We start from the raw sequence: 19,071 nt of genomic DNA on the forward strand, positions 1-19,071 counted from the left end.
AGGTAAAAGAATCATAATAATATACCAAACTGGGCATTAATCTAAAATGACTAGAATGTTTAATGATGAAAAACTCACATTACTCTGGAGAGAAAAAAAATTCCAAGTAATAACTGTTCAAATGATTCAAAAGGAAAAACAGTGTCTACAGGCATCACTGACCTTATAATGACTCAGTTTCCTGTGAAATATATTTATACTCTTTAAAACTGTGACAAGGAATTTAAAAAATTAACTTAAAGCATTTCATGCAGGCAGGTGGCTCATAAGTGAATTGACAGTCAAGCAGTAGTATTCTTAACATGTTCCCCAAGGGGGAACAGATTCTTGAGCTCTGGGCACCCCTTAAACCTTTTACAGACCTTCTCAAGTTTTCTTCCAAGAATTGTTGGACTTCTGTCAACCCCTTTAGGTGATCATATCTAGTCCTACAGCTTTAACTATGATATGACAATTCACATTTATACCTCTACATAGCCTTTTCCTTGAACTTCAGATGCATGTATCTAACTGCCTACAAACTTTTATCCTTTAATGTCTAACAGACATGTAAAAAATAACATATCCTCCCTCAGTACAGATCTAAGTTTATTAAGACAAAAGGGCAGAAAAAAAAATTAGAGCAAGATATCCACCAATAACTAATAAAAATGGGTTTTTCTTTTTCTTTTTTTTATTCCCAAATTTCAGCCATTTATTTTTTTTCATCTTTTAATTCCTATGGGGTTCATCAATTCTTTATCAGTTAACATTCTCATTGACAAAGACCAATTTATATTAACTATAGTTATATATAACATATCAAGGGAGTACATGGGAAAATCAGAACACAAGACTTCATCAGCTAGAGTTCAACTCAGTTTGCTGTTATGGAGACAAACAAGATAAATACATTGAAGCATAAACAAAATATTACGCTCAGAATAACAGCATTCCAGAAGGAAATGGAAAGCTGAAGATACAATATACATCTCTAATTTACAATATGTATAATTATATAATTTATTAAAATCAACACAATTCATGTACAAAATATTAACATGGCAGCCATTAAGTTTGTTAAGCACTTCAAATACTGAAATGTTAAAACAGTAAAACTACACTAAGCAACTTTTGCATCAAGGGATCTAATCTAACTCACTAGTTCAGGCTGAACATTCACTCTCCGAAGTATTTCTTCAGGCATGCAAAAAACAGGGCTAACAGGTTTAATCTGTTCTCCTCCCAAAAGTTACAATCCAGCAATTCCAAATAGAGTGTGAAAAGGATCTACCATATCTCCTGGCCTGTCCGCAAATCCTCCCGTTTCTTCATCTTGACACGCTAAAATGAAACTGCACAGTTTCTGTCAATCCAATGAAGCCTTCCAATTATCTTTAGGGAAGCCAACACCCACCAAGAATAGCATACATCTGGTAACTTCTCTGGCCTTCCATTGAGTCCACCTGATGGAAGCTGTCGTTCACAAAGCCACCAACCAAGTAAATCAGAATTTACTCAATGCAACTGACTAGTAATAGCCAGGAATCCTGCCCAGCATGGGATTCAGAACCTGGCCTGCAACCAAATCCACCATCAAAGTTCATACATGATAAAACAAATTCGATTGCCTTTTCCACATTAATAGCATCCAGCTTCCCCAATAGAGCCAAAGTTGCCACCGCACAAAGAGAATCTTGTGTTGATTTCTCCCTATTATATAAAAGTAGATTTTCACATCCCATGAAGCAGCTGGACTCTCTTGCCTGCACTGCATTCAGCCCTTATCTTTTAGACTGGCCCCCTCTGTTCCGGTACTCCTGTATGCTGATATAACTAGCACAGTGCATGCTGGAACTTCCAGCAGACGATTAACTCCAGTTAGACCAGCTGCTTAGTGGGACCCCAAATATCTCCAGCGAAAGAACCATCTTCTTTCTGTAGACTCTGAACATATTCCACAACTTTATTTACATCAATAACATTAATACTATCATAGAAAGAATCTGGACAGCACTAAGAGTGTACAAAAGTTGAGGATCATGTCCAATACTAGCACTTATTCCACCATACTCATGTTGACAAGACTTAATAAATGTCAGAATTTCTTCTCTATTCATGCGATGTAGCCGTCCCATGAGATCCATTACAGTCAGACCCCAATAGATGCCACTCATTCTCAAATATTCAGACACACAGTATTCGTAATCATCTTTGAGCCATAGGATGCTATATAATCTACATGCTTCTCCACTAATAGGGTGTCGGGTGCATCTGACTTGATAATCACATCCTTCTGCGGTGTGCCCATGTCTGAGACCGAAAAAAGCAAAAATGGGTTTTTCTTATGTGCCTGGTAACTTTAACAAATTCTGAATAAAAAGTTCTAAAAATGTTTTAAGTTGAACAACATCACTTGAATTAGAGTAATGTGAACTTCCATAGATATCATTTTCAAGGACTATACATTTTCATGTGAGTAGAAAATGCTAAATAATCAACCAAACCCCCCCATCAGAACTGGTAAGGGAGATAAGGTCACAAGGTCGATATACAAGTCAATTGTAAACAATAACCTAATCAAAATGGGCAGAAGACCTAAATAGACATTTCTCCAAAGAAGACATACAGATGGCCAACAGGCACACGAAAAGATGCTCAATACTACTAATTACTAGAGAAATGCAAATCAAAACTACAATGAGGTATCACCTCACACCTGTCAGAATGATATCATCAAAAAATCTACAAATAATAAATGCTGGAGAGGGTGTGAAGAAAAGGGAACCCTCCTACACTGCTGGTGGGAATGTAAATTGGTGCAGCCACTATGGAAAACTGTAAAATAGAGCTACCATATGATTCAGCAATCTCACTCCTGGTAACATATCCAGAAAAGATGCAAACTGTAATTTGAAAAGATACATGCACCCCCCTCCCCCCGCCAATGTTCATAATATAGCAGCACTATTTACAATAGCCAAGACACAGAAGCAACCTAAGCATCTGTCAACAAATGAATGGATAAAGAAGATGTGGTATGGGACTTCGCTCGTGGTCCAGTGGTAAAGCATCCACCTTCCAATGCAGGGGACGCGGGTTCCATCCCTGGTCGGGGAACTAAGGTCCCAAATGCCACGGGGCAACTAAGCCCGCGTGCCTCAACGATTGAGCCTGCATGCTGCAAACTACATAGTCCAGGCACTCTGGAGCCCAAGCACTCTGGAGTCCACGTGCCCTGGAGCCCACACACCACAACTAGAGACAGAAAACCCACAGGCCACTAGAGAGAGAAGCCCACACGCTGCAACAAAGACCCGACACAGCCGGAAAAAAAAAAAAAAAAAAAGAAAGAAAAAAAGACAAAAAAAGAGACGTGGTATGTATGTGTATGTGTGTGTATGTATATATATATATATATGTATATATATATATACATATACACATACACACACACACACACACATAATGGAATATTACTCAGCCAAAAAAGAATGACATATTGCCACCTGCAGCAACCTAGAGAATATCATACTAACTGAAGTCAGAAAGACAAAATACATGATATCACTTATATGGGGAATCTAAAAAATAATACAAATGAATTCATTATAAAACAGAAACAGACTCACAGACACAGTAAACAAACTTATGGTTACCAAAGGGGAGAGAGAGGTGGGGAGGGAAAAATTAGGAGTATGGGATTAACAAATACAAACTACTACTGCATATAAAGTAGATAAGCAACAAAGATTTACTGTGTAGCACACGGAATTATACTCAAAATCTTGTAACAGTCTATAATGGAATATAATTTGCAAAAAAAAAACCTGTGAATCACTATGCTGTACACCTGGAAACTAACATAATATTGTAAATCAACTATACTTCAATTTTAAAAAATCAATTTTATTTCCATAAACTAGTGACAATCTGAAATGAAATTTTTAAAGCTTAATTTATAATAGCAACAAAAAGATTAACTATTTAGATACATTTAAAAAAAAGAAATTCAAAACCTGTACATTAAAATATGCAAAACACTGCTGAAAAAAATTAAAGAACTAAATAAATCAGGAGATATACCAAGTTCATGGACTAGAAGATTCAATATTGTTAAGATGTCAGCTCTCGCCAAATTGATCTACTGATTCAATGCAATCCATATCAAAATCTTAGCAGGTTTTTTTTTTTTTTTTTAGAAATTAACAAGTTGAACCTAAAATGTATATGGAAATGCAAAGGACATAGAATAGCCAAAATAATTTTAGTAAAGAAGACAGTAGAGAGACTTACATTACCTGCTTTTAAACTTACTATATAAAACTACAGTAATCAAGAAGAGTGTGGCATCATTGTAAGGGCAAATATCTACATTAATCTGAATGGAGCAGAACAGAGTCCAGAAATGAACCTACTTACAACTATCAACTGATTTCTGACAAAAGTGTCAACAGGGAAGGAACAGTCGTTTCAACAAATGTACTAAGCCAGCTGGATATCAATATGAAAAAACAACTTAGAACTTCACGATATACACAAAAATTAAGTCAAAATGGATCACAGATTTAACTCTAAGAGCTAACCTTATAAAACTCTTACAAGAAGACATAAAAGAAAACTTTGTGACTTTGGGTTAGGCAAGGATTTCTTAGATTCAAAACCAAAAGCATAATCCATTGAAGAAAAATATTAATAATTAGGGTTTTATCAAAATTTTAAATGTTTGCTCTTTAAAAGACACCATTAAGAAAATGAAAAAAACAACAGGCTAAGAAAAAATATTTGCAAAACATTAATCTGATAAAGACCTCACATCTGAAATGTGTAAAAAACTCCTGTAACTCAATCAATCCAATTTTTTTAAATGGGCAAAAGATTTAAACAGACACTTTAATAAAGAAGACACACTCAAGGCAAATAAGCACATGAAAAGGTGCTCAACAGTATTAGTCATTAAAGAAATGCATTATTAAAACTAATGAGGAGATACCACTACATACCCACTAGATTAGCTATAATCAAAAAGACTGACAAAACCAAATATTGGTAAGAATGTGGAGAAACTGAAACCTTCATACACTGATGATGGAATCATAAAGGGCACAGCCATTTTTGAAAAACAATTTGGCAGTTTCTTAACATGTTAAACATAAAATACACGTATCATACATTTCATACAACTCAACAATTCCACTTCTAGTTATCTTCTATTTGCCCAAAACAAAAATGATGAACCTCAAAAACATGCTAAATAGAAGAAGCCATTTATGATATTTCTAGAAAAGGCAAAAAAAAAGATAAAACATAGGATCAGTGGCTGCTTGGGACCAGAGGTGAAGTGGGAACTGACTCTAAATGGGCACAAGGGAACTTTTTGGTGTGATAGAAATTTCTAAACCTGCATTTTAGTGATGTTCACCCAGCTCTATAAATTTACTAAAACTCATCAAACTATACATTTAAAATAGGTGAAATTTATGGTATATAAATTGTATCTCGATAAAGCTTTCAAAAGAAATGCAAACATTAAAACAATTTTTATTGTGAGATGTTTTGCACAAAGAAAAAATAGGTCACAGAATCAGACACAGCAGAACAAGAACTTCAGAGATCTATTCCATGCCCCTTCTGACAGCTGAAAAAACTGAATACCAAACATCAAGGTGTGCATACACGCACGCGTGTACACACACACACACACACACACACGTCTTAGGTGTTTGCTATGGTGTTCAATATAAAATATATGTCTTGCTCATCCTTTATTTTTTTTATTTTTTAAATATTTATTTATTCAGCTGTGCCGGGTCTCAGTTGCAGCACTCCGGCTCTTTGTTGCCGAGTGCCGGATCTTTATTTGCAGCATGCAAACTCCTAGTTACGGCATGTGGGATCTAGTTTCCTACCAAGGATTGAACCCGGGTCCCACGCATTGGTAGCGTGGAGTCTTAGCCACTGTACCACCAGGGAAGTCCTTGCTCATTCTTTCTTTAAAAACACCTACTGTGCAAAAAAAAAAAAAAAAAAAAAAAAAAAAGCCTTCTATTGCTAAATGTGGAATGCAATTTAAATATAGCTATCAATGTTTTTAACTTTCAAGTAAAACAACAAAGAACCTTATAACAGTTATTATCTGAATATACAAGAAGAAAAGATGATTAAGTCTTTAGATTGTTTAATACTAAATAACTTAGAAACAGTCTGGTAAATAGGACAAATATTAAATACTGTATTATTTTTGAATACTAAATATTAAAAAATAATGACCTAATATTAAAACAGAGCAATATAATATGTACTTCATGTTATTCCAAATATTATCTCAAATACTAAAAATATTAGACATTGTATAATTTGTTAGCAAAACCAAATGTGTGCAGAGCCAGGGCCCATCACATTAAATCTTGAGGCTCAATGGGAATAGGTAAAAGGAAGAAAAATTGTATCAGCTAGAATCTTTACATAAACCAGTTAACTCTTGTAAAAATGAACAATAGGTTCAGCTGGGCTTACCAGCACTAGCTGTTCTTTGCCATTTAAGGATATTATTACAAGGCTCATAAAGGTGCTCAGTACAAATACTGACTTTTCAGATACTTTTAGATACAAACAAAAAAGGTCATATTTAAATGATCATAAAGAATATGATCATGACACACAGAAGTATCCTTACTTTATAAAAATTATATCATGTATACGAATACTAGGAAATTCCAAGTTATTAGATTTAAAAGTGAAAGTGCTCTATGAAAATAAATAATTGACAAAAATATATTCTTGAAGTGAAACAAAAAAATTTTTAACCCTTTTATAATATAGACATAATCATAAAAGTATTTTCTATTAGCATTGCAGTTTTACCTCTTGTTTGTTTATTTATTTAGAGTTCTCTTGTCATCTGAAATGTGTATAAATTCAATCTGTGGTAGAAACAGAACATTTTTTTAAAACCCCTCTTTTTCTGTGAAACTCAAAAGGCAGTCCTAAAGAATCCCAATTTAAAAAAATAACAAGAAGAAAAGAAAAGCACAATAGCTCTCCTTGCTTAAGTGAGATCAATATATACCAGATAAACACCTATTTTCACCTCTTATTCCCAGCCAGGATGATGGTATCTCTCCTCACTTGGCTTGCCTTTGATCACAGGTTTTACCCATTATACAAGTAATACAAGCACTTGGCAAAATACTCTGGGAAAGAAAGAAGAAAATTCATCCTTAATCTGGGCCAATATACCCGTTAATTCTCTAACTGCTTTCCCCAATTGGTTATTCAAAGGTACTCCTGAATCAACAAGAAGCATTTAACTGCCAACAATTATAGGTTCTGCTGATGGCTCTCAAAGCCAGCCAAATTTGTTAGAAGTTTCTCATGGATAAATAAGAGAAGAATTTCAAAAAACAGTATATGGATATAGAAAAATATAATTATAAAAGCTAATCAAATATTAATCACCATAAAACCCATGACACACTGGTTTATAGTCTAAAAGAATCCATGTTCTGGGCAAATAAAAATGTTTGAAAAATCATTAGCCCTTAGGAAACTAGAAAAAAAAAGCAAATTAAATCCAAAGTGAGCAGAAGAAAAGAATTAGAACAGAAATCGATCAACATGAAAACAGGAAAACAATGGAGAAATTAATGAAACTAAAAGCTGCCTCTTTGAAAAGAAAGTCAGTAAGCCTCTAACTAAGAAAAAGAGGACACAAATCACTAATATCAGAAATGAAAGTGGGGACATCATAATATTAAAAAGGATAATAAAAGAATACTATTAACAACTCTATGTCCACAAATTTGATAACCTAGACGAAATGTACAGGTCCTTGAAACACACAACTTGCCAAACTCATACAAGAAGTAAGCAATCTGAATAGGCCTATATCTATTTAAGAAATTGAATCAATAATTAATAGTCTTTCAAAAGAGAGAACACCAGGCACATATGGGTTCACTGGTGAATTCCATCAAACATTTAAGAAAGACATCACACTAAATCTCTACAATCTCTTTTCAGAGGACAGAAGCAGTGGAAATATTTCCTAACTCATTCTATGAGGCCAGCATTACCCTAAAACCAAAACCAAAACCAAAGACATTACAAGAAAACTACAGACCAATACCTCTCATAAAAATAGATGTAAAAATACTCAACAAAATATTAACAAATACAATTCAACAATGTACAGAAGAATTACACACCACGATCAAGTGTGATTTATCCCAGGCATGCAAGATTTGAAAATCTTGCATGCCTGGTTCAACATTTGAAAATCAATGCAATTCATCGCATCAAGAGGCTAAAAAAGAAAAACCACATGATCAAATCAATAGATGCAGAAAAAGCATTCAACAAAATCCAACATCCATTCATGATTAAAAAAACTAGGAATAGAGGAGAACTTCCTCAACTTGATAAAGAACATTCCCCAAAAAAACCTACAGCTAACATCACACTTAATAGTAAGAAATTAAAAGTTTTCCCAATATCAAGAGCAAGGCAAAAAATGTCCCTTTTCACCACTCCTGTTTAATATTATACTGGAAGTACTAGCTAACATAATAGGACAAGAAAAGAGGAAAAAAGATCATACAGATTGGGAAGGAAGAAATAAAACTCTCTTTGTTCATAGATGACACAATCATCTGTGTAGATAATCTAGAAGAAATAACAAAAACTCCTTTAATTAATAAGTGATTACAGCAAGGTTAATATACAAAAATCATTTGCTTTCCTATATATCGACAACGAACAAGTGGAATTTAAAATTAAAAACACAATACCATTTACATTAGCACCCCCCAAAATGGAATACTTAGGTATAAATCTAACAAAATATGCATAAGATCTACATGAGGAAAATTACTAAACTCTGAAGAACAAAATCAAAGAACTAACTAAATGGAGAGATGTTCCATGTTAATGGACAGGAAGGCTAAATGTTGTCCAGATGTCGGTTCTTCCCAACTTAATTTATAGGTTCAATCTGAATAAAAGTGCCAGCAAGTTGGGATGATTAGATATTCATCTGTAAAAGAATGAAACTGAATTCTTATCTTATACCACTCACAAAAATTAACTCAAAGTGGACTAAAGACTTAAATGTGAGGGACTTCCCTGATGGTCCAGCAGTTAAGACTCCGTGCTCCCAATGCAGGGAGCTCGGGTTCCATCCCTGATCAGGGAACTAGATCCCGCATGCCACAACTAAAGATCTCGCATGACACAATGAAGATCCCGCATGCAGCAATGAAGATCCCGTGTGCCACAACTAAGACCTGGCACAGCCAAATAAATAAATATTTTTTAAAGACTTAAATGTGAGACCTGAAACCATGAAACTTCTAGAAGAAAAAACAAAGGCATAAAAAGTTCCTTGAGGGGCTTCCCTGGTGGCGCAGTGCTTAAGAATCCACCTGCCAATGCAGGGGACACAGGTTCGAACCCTGGTCCATGAAGATCCCACATGCCGCAGAGCAACTAATCCCTTGCACCACAACTACTAAGCCTGAGCTCTAAAGCCCGTGAGCCACAACTACCGAAGCCCATGCGCCTAGAGCCCGGTGCTCCGCAACAAGAGAAGCCACTGCAATGAGAAGCCTGCACACTGCAATGAAGAGTAGCCCCCACTCGCCGCAACTAGAGAAAGCCTGTGCGCAGCAACGAAGACAGCCAAAAATTAAAAAAAATAAGAAGTTCCTTGACATGGGTCTTGGAAATGATCTTTTGGACATGACACTTAAAGCACAAGCAGCAAAATAAAAAATAAACAAGTGGGACTATATCAAACTAAAAAGCTTCCCTAGAGCGAAAGAAACCATCAACAAAGTGAAAAGACAACCTATGGAATGGGAAAAATATCTGCAAACCATGTATCTGATAAGGGGTTAATATCCAAAATATATAAAGAACTCACACAACTCAATAGTAAAACAAAAAAAAAACCTCAATTAAAAAATGGGCAAAGGGGACTTCCCTGGTGGTCCACTGGTTAAGACTCCATGCTTCCACTGCAGGGGGTGTGGGTTCAATCCCTGGTCAGGGAACTAAAATCCCGCATGCCGCCCTGTGCAGCCAAAAAAAAAAAAAAAGGCAATAAAAAAAATGGGCAAAGGACCTGAATAGACTTTTCCAAAGAAGATATGTGAAAGGCCAAAAAGTACATGAGAAGATGCTCAACATAACTAGTTATTAGGGAAATGCAAATGAAAACTACAAAAAGTTATCACCTCACACCTGTTAGAATGGCAATCATCAAAAAGACAAGAGATAACAAATGCTGGTGTGGATGTGGAGAAAAGAGAATCCTTGTGCACTGTTGGTGGGACTGTAAACTGGTAGTGCCACTATGGAAAACAGTATGGAGGATCCTCCAAGAATTAAAAACAGAACTACCATATGATCCAGCAATTCCACTTCTGGGAATATATCCAAAGGAAACAAAAACACTAACTTAAAAAGGTATCTGCACTGCCATGTTCACAGCAGCATTATTAACAATAGCTAAGACATGGAAACAAACTAAGTGCCCAAAGATGGATGAATGAATAAAGAAGTTGTGGTACATATACACACAAAAGAATATTACCCAGCCATAAAAGATGAGGAAATCCTACCATGTGCAACAACACTGATGGACCTTGACGGCATTATGCTTAGTGAAATAAGTCAGACGGAGAAAGACAAATACTATATGATCTCACCTATATGTGGAATCGAAAACAAAAACAAACGCATAGAAAAAGAGATCAGACTTGTGGTTACCTGAGGTGGAGGGTGGGGGGAGAGGAAATTTGAAGAAGGTAGTCAAAAGGTACAAACTTCCAGTGATGAGATAAATTAAGTACTATGGATGTAATGCACAACATGATGGCTATAGTTAACATTGCTGCATGATATATAGGAAAGGTGCTAAGAGAGTAAATCCTAAGAGTTCTCATCACAAGGAGAATTTTTTTTCTTTTCTTCTTTTTTATTATATATATATATATATATATATATATATATACATACATATATAAACACACACACATGAGAAGATGGATGTTAGCTGAACCTATTGTGGTCGTCATTTCACAATGTGTGCAAATCAAACCATCAGGCTGTATGCCTTAAACTTACAGTGATACATATCAATTATTTCTCAATAAATCTGGAAAAATATCCCAGCAAGTTACTGGATATCTACAAACAGATTCTAAAGTATATATAAAGACAAAAGAGCCAGAATGGAAAACACAATATTTAAGGAGAACAACAAAGTTGGAGAACTGACACCACTTGTCTTCAAGACTTACTATAAAGCTACAGTAATCAAGACAGTGTGCTACCAGTCAAAGAATAGACAAACAGATCAATGGAAAAGAATAGAGAGCCCAGAAGATCCACATAAATACAGTCAACTGATAAAGGAGCAAAGGCAATACAACAGAGCAAAGATAGTCTTTTCAATAAATTGTGCTGGAACAACTGGACATCCACATGCAAAAAAAAAAAAAAAAAGTATCTAGACACAGACCTTATACTCTTCACAGAAATCAATTCAAAATGGATCACAGACCTAAAGGTAAAATGCAAAACTACCAGACTCCTAGAAGATGACCTAGGAGAAAATCTGGATAATCTTGGGTATGGTTATGACTTTTTAGATACAACAGAAAATGCAGGATCCATGATAGAAATATTTGGTAAGCTGGATTTCATTAAAATTAAAAACTTTGGCTCTGCAAAAGGCAATGTCTAGAGATTGAGAAGACAGGCCGGAGACTGGAAGAAAATATTTGCAAAAGACGTATCTGGTAAAGGACACATCTGATAGAGAACTCCTATCCAAAATATATAAAGAACACTTAAAACTCCACAATAAGAAAACAACCTAATTTAAAAATGGGCCAAAGAAGATATACAGATAGCAAATAGGCATATGAAAAGATGCTCTACATTATCTATCATCAGGGAAATACAAATTAAAAACACAATTGAGACATCACTGTACACCTATTAGAATGGTCAAAATCCAGAACACTGACAACACCAAATGCTGATGAAAATGTGGAGCAACAAGAACTCTCATTCACTGCTTATGGGAAAGCAAAACGGTACATCCACTTTGGAAGACAGTTTGTGGATTTCTAACAAAACTAAACAGTCTAACCATCCAATCCAACAATCACACTCCTGGGTATTTACCCAAAGGAGTTGAAAATTTATGTCCACACAGAAAACTGCACATGGATGTTTACAGCAGCTTTATTCATAATTGTCTGAACTTGGAAGCAACCAAGATGTCCATTAGTAGGTGAATGGATAAACTGTGGTACATCTAGACCATGGAACATTACTCAGTACTAAAAAGAAATGAGCTATCAAGCCATGAAGAGACATGAAGGAACTTTAAACGACTAACACTAGTGAAAGAAGGTAATCTGAAGAGGCTACATATTGCTTGATTCCAACCATATACCATTCAAGAAAGGCAAAACTACAGCGACAATAAAAAGATCAATGGTTGCCAGAGGTTGTGGAAGAGGGATGAATAAGCAGAGCACAGAAGACTTCTAGGGCAGTGAAAATACTCTGTATGATACCACAATCATGAACAAATGTCACTGTTCAAGCGCACAGAATGTGCAACACCAAAAAAAAAAAAACATTAGCCACTAAGGAAATGCAAATCAAACCCACAATGAGATACCACTTTACACCTACTAAGATGGCTAGAATAAAAAAAGACAGATAACAACAAGTGTTGACAAGCATATAGAAAAACTGGAACCCTCATACACTGCTGGTAAATGGTACAGTCACTTCAGAAAAAAGCCTGTCAGTTCTTCAAATGGTTAAACGGAGTTACCATATGACTCAACAATTCTACTTCTAGGCATATACCCAAAAGAAATGCAAACATATGTCCACATAAAAACTTGTACAGGATAGCTCACGGCAGCATTATTCATAATGGCTAAAAGGTGCAAACATCCTAGGGTAAACTGGCACGGAGAGATGGTGATAAATCTGAAAGAAAGAATGGTGTGATCCTTTGGAAACAGAAGGAGCTGTGAGAATTGAGACGACCTATCTAGAGTCTACTACGGGAGAGAAGAAATCTCTTGCCTTCTGGGAGAAGGAAAGGCTGTATCTCTGAATGGGAAGAGATGTTAGATGTTAAGTGGATCATCTATGTGAAGGCCTGGATGCTGGAGGGGGTTGGGTGCATGGCTGTCAACACCACAGGAAACTTAAAACAGCAGTAGAGTGGGAAGAAGCCTTTGAGGAGAAAGTGGCTAAGAAGTCCATGAAAGCTCCAAAGGAAATAGAGTTCAGGGGCCCAGGAAAATGTGGCAGGAGCTAGAACCAATAATCTCTTTGTAATAATTCTAAGTGGAAAAGTCATTGTTTATATAACTAATTCCTTTACCATAGAAATTCAGGTTTCTATTTTTTCCCATATTTTAGATAATGATGCAATAGATTTGTTCATATGCACAGCCTTTTTTTCCCCATATTTAAAATGATTATTGAGGCCAGATTTTTTTAAAATTACAGGGTCATGTTGCCTTCCAAAAGAGTTACACTGATTTACATCACTACCTCCAATATAGGTTGAGAGTTTATTTCAAGGCAGCCTTATTACCATTTTTTTTCCTGTTTATAAGTGCTTTTAAAAATTCTATAAAAATTTTGAATATTAGGAGAAAAAAAATCATTCTTATATAATCCTATTACACCGAGATAACCACTAGTAACACTCTGAAGGGTACCTCTCAATGCCTTGGCTCTCACCATCTGTTAAATGAAAATTATAGTACTATTTATCTCATAGGGTTACAGCCATCATTAAATGAACACACATGTGTATGTTTATGTGTATATATACACACACACAAGCACAGTATTCTCTTTATTCATCAATTCATATACTTGCTCTTATTTAACATAAACCACACCTACATAACTGCTTTTCAGAAAGGCTGTATCAATTTATTCTGCCCCCAGTAGTATTAAAGATAAAAGAAACTTGGTAATTTTCTATTTTCTTGATTAACGAGTGAAGCTAAATTTTTCCAATGTGCACTGACTTTTAGAATTTCCTCTGGTATGTGATCCTTTTATGCCACCCCTGACCCCTGGCTTTAAAAAAAAATTAACTACTTCTATATTACAAATATGGCAAGAGGGAGATTTTCTTGGGTGGGCCTCACCTAGTCAGGTAGGCCCTTTAAAAGCGAGTGTTTTCTCTGGTTAGTCACAGAACTGGAAATTCAAGAGACGCATGCCAGCTGGCCTAAAAAAAAGCAAACATCTAGGTGGTGAGCTAGCACTCCTGACGGCCTCTAGGAACTGAAAGCAGTCCCTGGCCGATCAGCAGCAGGAAAATGCGGACCAGAGTCTTATAACTGCAGGGAAGTGAATTCTGCCAACAACCAGTGAATTTGGAAGAGAAGCCTCAGGCCCAGATGAGAACCGCATCTCCAGCTGATATCTTGATTTCAGCCAAAACCCTGAGCAGAGAATCGAGTCATGCCAAGCCCAGACATCTGACCTACAGAAACTGAGATAAGAAATTTTGTTCTTTTTTTTCCCCTCCATTCAAGATTGGCTTTTATTTTGCATAAATAAATATCCAAATACAAACAGTTTCTATGTGCTAGACCCCAAAAGGTTATTTTCCAAAGAATCAATAAAAACAAAAATACATTTCCAAGTTTAATGTCTTTTTTCCCCACTTTAATAGAACTTTTTTTTTTTTTTTACAATATATCTAAGAATTTAGTCTGTTCAGAGTATTTTTTGGCAAAAAAATCAGTCATAAAATACATGTAAACTTTGTCTACAGCCTTTTCTGAGTTTTCAACACCCATGTCCCTGATAGTAGAACACACAAATGAGTCAGTTATACAGAGACTTGATCAATTTAGTATTTTCTAAGTCATTTCATGTTTAATGTAGCTCAGATCCAAATTTCCACTCACCCTCTCATCTTCCCAAGGATGGCATATAGGTTAGAACTACGTGAATTCCATATATCAGTGGGGAAGGAGTGTCTGACCCAAAGCCATCCCTGGTCATTGATCCATGAGCTCTTCCATTTCCTTATCTTGTTACATCTGTTGGTGCTTTTCTTAGTCATTCTCCACCCTTTTGGGAACGTTTAGATGCTCTTTCATACTTTTCTCTGGGGTTTTGACTGCATGTGTTCCTCTTCCACTGGGTCATGGAACCAACAGCAAACCAATGTTTCTTCTATTGCTCTTCTTTCAGGATCTGCTTCATCTGCAGGGCTAAAATCAAGGTATCAGCAGGGCTGATTTCTTCTGGAGGCTCTAGGGGAGAATCCACTTTCTTGCTCCTTCCAGCTTCTAGAAGATGCTGGTATTTCTTAGTTCCTGGCCACATCACTCCAGAAATTTTGACGTTTTAAGCTGCTCAATTTGTGGTAATGTTATAAAACAGAAAACTAATACAATGTGAAATTTACTTCGGTGTATAGTAAGAATACCTTGCTTTTGGATGATCAAATCTGAGATAAGTACTACAGTATGCAAATTGGAGTGTATATATGGCTTAGGCCCTCAATTAGCAGACAGATGTACTTTACTTGCCCTTTTCGCCTGTATAGTTTTGAGCCTAAACTATTTCAAAAATGTTTGAAGTACTTGCCAAGATTTAAAAAATCTGGAAACTCCACATAAATTCTGAATTTCTGGCTTCTGTTGAAACACCACAAGAAAAAAAAAGAAGGAAACCTGGGCTAGTTTTCCAAGTGGTTGTACCTAAGTAATGGATGTCCCTTTTGAAAGGGAAAAGTCACACTCCAGTTTGCCATAGCATCCACCATTCCCTAATGTCCCCAATCCTGAAGCTCAGTTATCACTTATCATTGTGGCAATGTTGTTATTATAACCTAGTCCATTTCACTCGTTTATTTTACCTGTCTGGCCTCTGTTGGCAGTATATATGTATCCACCTGAATAGAGCTTAGAGATCTTAAGGATATCATGCCTCTTCTAATACCCATACCAACTACACTTTAGGTAGATGATGAACAGCAACAAATTAAGCTCTGGAAGATGGTAAATAAAATGCTCTGTATTCAAAAGAGAGGAGAGATCCATCTGACTTCAGATTGACTAGAGGTGGGGTTAATATTGTCATAAAGCTTAAGAAACCTGATTTATGTTCTCAACTAAGTGGAAGATCATTTAACCTATTGAGAGGTGTGCCATGGAACAATGCTCATTTTAGGAACTTGCAACTTAGCAAGATAAGGTGGAGAATGGGGAATTATTTGAGAAAGCAAAAGCACCATCAACTGTCCACCTCTAATAGAAATGGAACTTGCTTAGAGAACATCACTCAATTTACAAATAGACTTGGGGACAGCTTTTTAGGGCCCATGTACAGAAGCACCTCTAATCTCAAAAACAAAACTTGGAATTCTCAAAGGAACTAATTTACTGAATATCCAGGCACTGAGCTAGGTATGTGCTAGGGATTCAGTGATGAAACCAGATAGGCACAGTGCTGCCCTCAGAAAACTTAGCGCAGTGGGACAGGGCAAGTGCACAGCTGAAGCCTCTAAAGTACAGAAGAAGCCACTGCAGTCCCCAGAAAATGTTTAGAGAAGATTCTATCATTAAATAACATCCATCAGTACAGTTTCTTTAAAAAGTCGGGCTTCAAGGATCACTGCCTTGTGCTTGGTGGGCCAGAGCGAGTTTCAGTTGTAAAATTTAGCTGCCCGACTTCAAGTGATTTTGTGTTCTCATTTTGAATGACTAGGATGTCTTCTCATAATGATTCCTCTTATGCTGTGACTAACAATAAGTTGTTTTTGGCTGGATTTAGTATTAGCTTTGGCTGCTTCAACAAAAATTCACCTGCAGAGGAAAACGATAGAAGGGTACAGATCTAATTTCCCTTTAAACAATTCAACTATTGGGTATATATTTAAAAGGACAAGTAACAAATATTTACTGTGTTTAAAAGGAATTCAGTAATATCTCTAAGAATGGATTTGCCTCTCCTTCTAAAAGACAGTGGTGACTACTTTAAGAGTATGTTTTTCTACAACACCATAAAGTCATTGTGCATCTTGATTTCAGGGAAGGTGGCTACTTCAGTGTTATTTTTTTCATGAATATATGACAGATCCAGTATTTGCACGTTTTAAAATGAATACGGTCCATGTGGGAAAATGTACCTTGACACTTTTACTCCTACTTCACACATCCTACACAAAGATCAATTCTGGATGGATTGAGGATATAAATGTACGGGAGGGAACACAATAAAGCATTAGGAGAAAACCTTGAGAACATCTTCATGACCTGCAAGTGGGCAAAGATTTAAGAAGATAATACAAAAAGTACTAACCATAAAAAAAAATTACTGTGAACATTAAAATTAAGTTAATGTCTGCTTAGCAAAAGATACCAATAAAGGAGTAAAAAGGAAGGCTATATAAAGGGAGAATATTTGTGATAAATATATCTAAAAAGAATCCATAACCAGAATATATAAAAGAACCCCTACAAATAAGAAAATAATCATCTGATAGAAAATAATGTATAAAAAACTTCAAGATTCTTCACAAAAGAAGATATTCAATGGCTAATAAATAAATGAAAAGAGAACAATATCATTAGCCATCAGGTAAATTCAAGGCAAAGCTACAATGTGATATCAGTACACACAAACTAGAAGGGTGAAAAAAGAAAAAACAGAGGATAATAACTGGTACTCTCATACACTGGTGGTGGGCATGGAGTGGCACTACCACAGATGCATTTGGCAGTATCTAATAAAGCTGACCATAGGCAAGCCCAGGGACCCAGCAATTCTTCTTCTCGATATAGAAATGTGCACTCATGTTCACCAAGACAGGTAACAGAATGTTCATAGCAAACAGTGACAGCCAAGAAGTGGCTATATGGTGGATATTCCTTAACTTTAAGTAAGTTTCCTTACTGTTAGAAATTTAGTTTGCTTCCAATTTTTCTACATAGTGAATAATGTTGCAACAAACATCTTCCTAACACATCTTCTTCTATCTTTTGAAATATTTCCTTAGGAGTGATTTTTAATATATACTTCCATACGGCTACCCAAGTGAGTTATACCAATGAATACAGCCTCAATATTAAAAAAGGACCAATTTTATCACACCCATACCAAAATATTAAAACTTAAATGTTTTTCACTAATCTAAAAGTCAGGGAGGCAATATACTTAGCTTTAAAAATTTTGCATTTCTTTGACTCTAAGAATAATTGCCTCCTCTAATATCCTCTTTCATAATGGTGTCATGGACAAAAGAGCATCTAAGTTTTTATTACTATCCATGATGGTGACCAAAGGGTCTTGATAGAAAATTTTATTGCAATCACAAGAACCAAAATATCCACAAAGCAATACCAATCTTCCCCATCAAATTTAGTAGGCTTTCCTTCTCTCTTGTGAAACTTCTACTTTAATTGAGAACTCTAACACTTTTCCTCTGGAAAACCAGCAAACTTCTGGATAGAAGAAAGCTCCATACTCTGCTTCTGTTTCTTCATAAAAACTCTAGAAAAGGTAATGACTCAAGGCCCTGGCTCTTATTAAGTTGACAGCTTCTTTCAGGACAGCTGGCAGAGTTTTCTCATACCGAGTACCCTAATGTAAAAAGCAATGAGTCATAACAGTGTATAGACTTCAGCAAAACCAGATGTGTTGCCAAACATCACAGGTGAGACATATACAGCATACCAAGAAATTTCTTTCAAAGATTTTCTGGAAAAGTAAACTTTTCACCACTTGGGAGATGTCAAAGACTTTTTAATATTTCCTATAAGGGCTCACAAATAGGAATTCTTGGATAGGGTCAGCATCGTGTAGATTACTTTCATCCAGTTGAATGCTGATGAGAAATGGGACAGCTGTCAATTCCTCATTAACCTGCCTCAAAACATTAGAGGAAACATTTTGAAGTAATGACATCATTTATAGAGACAAAGCTTTAGCATTTCTTTTCTGTTCTAGGCCACAAACCAGATTGACCATTCTAGGGTACAAAGATTCACTAAGGTCTTTCAAAATGTATGT

General features: G+C 35.8%; 1 protein-coding gene and 1 pseudogene across 1 annotated transcript in view; both read right to left on the reverse strand.

Moving 5' to 3' along the window:
- DCBLD2 (discoidin, CUB and LCCL domain containing 2) overlaps window positions 1-19,071 on the reverse strand; it is an 87,556-nt gene that overhangs the window by 36,221 nt on the left and 32,264 nt on the right. The window lies entirely within an intron of this gene.
- Window positions 710-2,290, reverse strand: LOC113618876 (geranylgeranyl transferase type-2 subunit beta-like; annotated as a pseudogene).

The sequence above is a fragment of the Aethalodelphis obliquidens genome, unplaced genomic scaffold (assembly GCF_003676395.1).
Source record: "Aethalodelphis obliquidens isolate GAN/ISIS:26980383/991018 unplaced genomic scaffold, ASM367639v1 scaffold1, whole genome shotgun sequence".
In the NCBI taxonomy this organism is placed as follows: domain Eukaryota; kingdom Metazoa; phylum Chordata; class Mammalia; order Artiodactyla; family Delphinidae; genus Aethalodelphis; species Aethalodelphis obliquidens.